The sequence below is a fragment of the Macaca mulatta genome, chromosome 10 (genome assembly GCF_049350105.2).
Source record: "Macaca mulatta isolate MMU2019108-1 chromosome 10, T2T-MMU8v2.0, whole genome shotgun sequence".
NCBI lineage: Eukaryota > Metazoa > Chordata > Mammalia > Primates > Cercopithecidae > Macaca > Macaca mulatta.
Window position 1 is genome coordinate 73,156,221 of NC_133415.1, and position 5,439 is coordinate 73,161,659.

The 5,439-nt window shown below is 40.3% G+C and overlaps 1 long non-coding RNA gene across 1 annotated transcript; it reads right to left on the minus strand.

Moving 5' to 3' along the window:
* Positions 1–2,111, minus strand: LOC114670609 (uncharacterized). The gene is made up of 3 exons (XR_003720308.2): positions 1,604–2,111; positions 1,237–1,394; positions 1–132 (listed from the first exon to the last, which is right to left on the minus strand). It is a non-coding gene; the product is annotated as an uncharacterized LOC114670609 (long non-coding RNA).
* Positions 2,112–5,439: the final 3,328 nt, after the last annotated feature.

The following is a 5,439-nucleotide window of genomic DNA, read 5'->3' on the forward strand; positions in this document are numbered from 1 at the left end:
CTCCGTGCTTTTGTGCATGCCGTTCTCCACATCTGAAAGCCCTGCTACTCCTCTTCAACCTGTCCAGATAGTACCAATCCTTGAAGATCTGTCTCAAGCTTTGCCTCCTCCAAGATGTCTGTTGTGTCATCACTAAGAGAATCACAGCATAGGTAGCCTGTTATTCACAACTCACCACTTAATCATAGGCTTTTGTATAGCTTCTAACTACTGCATATGTGATTGTTCTTGTCTCCCTAATTAAAATGGACTTTCCTTGGGAATAATGATGACATTTTGTACCTCTCTACTCCTCTCAGGGCCTAAAATAGTCTGATAAGCACAATTACTTGTCAATGTATGATTTATGCTTTTAAGTAATAAAACAACATGTATGTGTATGCCCAATAGCAATGAATCATTTTTAATGATCTTCAGAAAGGCCTCTTTCCTCTTATGCAAACTGCCTGGCAGACAGTTATCAGAGCATCCTTCTTGGTGATCCTTTCCAGAAGTTCACAAAAGACAACAGGCCACAGCAACACCTCGGTTTATACACACAACTTCCCTGCACTGCTTTAAAGGCATAATAAAAGATAATGCTTCTCGCTCATAAATAAAAAGTGCTTAAATGTAATTTTGACAAAATGTGTCCCAGGGGTGATTGAAGTCTTTTCCTCTCTGTTGTGATTGTAACTGTTATAAATAGACAACCATAAAAGATTCAAACGGGGAAACCTTTTAAAGGCTTACTCCAGGGCTTGATACCCTCCCCACTTTATTTTTCTTAGCCCTAATGCTGAAGGAAAACAAACACTTATCAACGTAGTAATGGTGTTTATTTCCCATCTGCCTTGGAAGGGTGGCAATGTGCCAAGCCCTAAGACCGTTCACCACAGCGCCAAGTGAGCTGAAGGCAGCCCCTCCATTCACTGTACCCACGGCTTCCACTTTGGGGGCCATGGAAAGGTTCAGGATCTTGAATTTATTTTTCCCACCTGTTTCACACTCTGTACCTTTGCCACACCTAAGCCGATTTTCCCAGGCCTGGTGTAGCTCACATCACTTCCATTCTGCTTACAAAGTCACAGCCACCTTCATGCCCCTCTAGAAACAGCCCCATTGAAGTCAGTCGAGGAAACTCGGAAAGGCTCTTTGTTCTTGCTTTGCCTAGAGTCTGATTCCCAACTGCTCATGCCAGAGCTGCCCTAGCAGGGAACAGGAAAGCTGTCAGCCATGAGATGGAGTCACACCCACCTCCTCACCTGTACCACACCATCTCCCCCATGCTGCACCAGCAATGCCTTGGGAGCTGTGAAGAGCACCACTAGTGTTCCACCGCAAAGCTTTTCATCTTCCGGCAAGTCATCCCTCACCAAAGCAAAGTTCAATCGTCCTATTCAGGTGGGAGGTCCCTGAAAGATCCCAAGAGAAGAAGTGAGCATTTCCTGCTGTTTTTCTGTCTCTTTTCCAAGCAGCAAAGCATACAGAGGAAGTAGCTCGACTTTCTCCTCTCCTTTCTCCTAGTCTTAGCATTTTTGGCACTGACATGGGAGCCTACGCCCAAAGCAATCATGTCTACAGCAAGATTATACTTCTGTAGTGATATAATTCTTAATGGCACCTCAGTGTATCAGCTGTTCCAGTGCGTCTTATGATCCACTGCATCTGAAACCTCCCAAGTTCTTGACAATGGTCTTCCTCATGATGACTCTAAAAGACAAGCAGTAATTAGGTAACAGAATCTAATATCCTTTTAGACAAAGTTCAACTCATTTGTAAGGGGCTTTCAGTGATTGGGCTGAACATGCAGCCCATCTCTGTTTTTGCTAAAAATCCTCTCAACACACGAGAGTCATAAAAGGATATGGCTGAGAAAGTTTTAGTTGCAATCGTTCATTTCATTTGTTTAGAGCTGCTTTTTTTTTTTTTTCCAAATCCATTATTTTGGTTGATTTTCAGATGAACAGGCAAGATAACTTAGCAGTTAGGAATGCTGGTTCCAGATGCCCGAGCTTGAATCCTGGCTCAAAGCCTTACTGGCTTTATGACATTGATCAAGTCACCTACCTCCCACTCCATGTCTCTACTTTCTTATCTATAAAATGTGAATAGCTCATAGAGTTGAATTTTTTAAAGCATATATGTATGTATACATTATATATATATAAAGAGAGAGAGAGAACACATACATTTGGAACTATGCCTGGAACACAGCAAGTGCTAAATAATTATTCTAGTTAAGAGCCAAGAAAATAAAAGGTTAGCAGATTCCATGCCTGGCCTAAGCAATTCCTTCAGTGAGGAGGTCAGATATTGCCTTAGCTTGGGCTGCCTCAAAAGCAGACTCTGAGAGCAGCATTTGGGTACAAGTAACTTATATGGGAGCTGAAACTCCAGTAGAGGTAGGGAAGGAAAGGAGGCCATTAAGCTGTGTTTATGAGCAGTTTACTTCTGCAGGAAACTGGGCACAATCTTACCTGGCACCCCTTGAAGTGACTGTGCAGAACATACCATGTACCACAGAACTTTCCCTATGAGGCTGAAGGGAGCTGGGGAATGTATCACCAACTCTATCCCCCATTGTTGAGAGGTATCTCTGGGACTGGAACTTTGCTACAGTGTCTTCCAGACTGCTCCATGCATGGGTGAAGCATCCTCAGGGTATCATATGCATTCAGGCTTAAGGACGCAGAAAGCCATCAGCACATACTTGGTCTATCTGCAAGTGACTTCCTGGTATGGCCAAAGGAATACAAGCAGGACAATGACAGCAGTGAATACAGGAGTGCAATGCAAGTCTTAAAGTTCCTTGACCATCTTGTGCATTCAGACAGAACCAAAGCCAAAGGAACCCACCCAGGGAGGACCTATCCTAAATTAATTTCTGGAAAAGGATACTGTACCATCTTTCCTGGTAACTCATTCCAAGCTTATCAGACTTTATGACATCTCTATATACCTCAAAATCCCTTGAGATCTTTTCTTCTACATTAATTTCCAACAGAGAGAAAGAGTAAATCTGACAATATATTTTCATTCATAAAATAAAAAGTTTAAAAAAGGACATGACATGGCTTTAGACCCTGCTAGGTATACAGAAAAGAATGTTCTCTGAGCTTAAATGTTAAACTCTAAAAATGTAAAAACCTATTTGAAAATGCCTACCTTCAAATATGTTGACCCCTCTGTACAGGAGTCACTCTAGACATATGCTTCCAGAGTTGTAGTTTTGGAAAAACTAAAGTTTGCACAACTATCTTCAAATTGACAAGTTTACACTTCAAAGACAGAATGCGCACCTGAGCCCTTGAAGGCAAAAACCAAACAAAAGTCCTTAACTTTTATTAAATACCTTCTCTCTGCTCTTTCCCATTCCTCCAGAGACAGCTTTCATTTTACCTTATCATCTTTCTATCCAAAGGCAAAAAAAAATTCCAAAATCAATTCATAAAGGCAAGAACTTGTATCCACCATCCATTTCTAAATAAAGAAGGAAGGAATACCAAAGCAAAACAACCACACCTATTATAACTGCTTTCTTTGACTTCTAGCCAAATCTTCTTAATATGGACAAGATACAGTAAGTGACAAGGAGATCGTAGAGTCTGGCTTTTATTTAGAATGTTGGTTAAGCCCATTTGCAAGTAAGCATCTTTACATCTTTTCATGTGGAGGGCTTATTTTCTCTATATTTGGGCAGAGCCCACTGAAGTAACCAAAAACCACTACCTCTGATGAGGAGCTGTAATGTAGAACAGAGAAAGTCTTAGTTGAGGTAACTGAGGCCAGAGATCCACAATGAAACTGTACTGTATTATTTCATTTTTCAAACTTACACATTCTCCTACACCCCTTTCTTTGGGTATGATTTATGTTCAGTTGATTTTGTTACAGGTCTGGAATGTTTACACAAAGGCTTAATAGACATTTACTTTGGAAGTTACATTGTGAGATAGAATCAAGGAATTGGCCCATTGCCGGAGTCAGAATGAGAGGCCACCTGGAAGTTAATGATCACTTTGCAAAGACCAGAGGCCTGTAACAGAAGGTTCTAGAAAAGTAGAGACTTCATGTAATAACACATTATGCTCACACATCCATCTTCAGAATGACTGAAGAGAAACTCATGTTTCATAGAGACATCCACCGATAGAGACATCCAGGACACAATTATTCAATACCTTCATACTTTAATGTCATATTTTGTGCTCTAATTTATAGTTTATATATGCTTTTATATAACATTTAAAATAATGCTATCCAAAATGATTCCTGTAACCCCATTTATCAGATAATCTGCTTTACATGTTTCATTCATGCTGAATTTACCCTTGAGGCAAATAAAAAAGAATTACAACTTTCACTTTACAGATGAGGAAACTGAGACTTAGAAAGGATCAGCAACCTACTTGCTCAAGATTACATCATGCATAAGTGGCAAAAACCACAGTCCCTTCAGTAATTTCGCCACTATTCTACAGTTGTTTTGTTTAAGCTATTCGCTTTTTCTATGATTCAACGGAACCCACAAATACTTATCAAGAAGCATTAACATCACTGGGCTGAGCATAGTGGAGGATAAAAATAAATGTAATCTCCTTCAGATTATAACCTAATTTGGGAGAAAGGCCTATTTCTTGAAGTGGCTTGTTTTTATATTCAGAGATTTCTTTCTAAGAAATTATCTGTAATACACAGGGCATTGACAACTAAACAAGTCAACATATGTTACATCCTTCCATATGGCATAGTATGAAAAAGAACGCTTTAAACAAAGTGCTCAAAGGAATTCTTTTTTTAATTTTAGTTTTTTCTTTAAGTTCTGTTGCAGGATGTGCAGGTTTGTTATATGGGTAAACATGTGCCATGGTGGTTTGTTGCACTTATCAACCCATCACTTAGGTATTAAGCCCAGCATGCACTCGCTGTTTTTCCTAATGCTCTCCCTCCCCCCACCCCACCTCTCAACAGGCCCCAGTGTATGTTGTTCCCCTCCCTGTGTCCATGTGTTCTCATTGTTCAGCTCCCACTTATAAGTGAGAACATGCAGTGTTTGATTTTCTGTTCCTGCGTTAGTTTACTGAGACTAATGACTTCCAAATCCATCCATGTCCCTGCAAAGGACATGATCTTGTTTCAAAGGAATCCTTCATAATAAAATGATATTTGACAGACATCTGAAGAAGGTAAAAGAGCAGGCTATGCACATATCTGGAGAAACACCAGTTCAGAAAGAGCAAACAGAAAGAACAAATTTCCCGAGGTAGAAATATGTTTGACTTCTTCGCAAACAGCGAGGAGACCAATTTGGCTACAGCAAGACTAGGAAGAGATGGCATAGAGGAGAGATGAAGGAGGCCTGGTCATGTTGGACCTTATGTGCCATAGGAAGGGATTTGACTTTGACTCTAAGTAAGATGAGATGCCCTTGGAGGATTCTGAGTAGATAAGTGACAT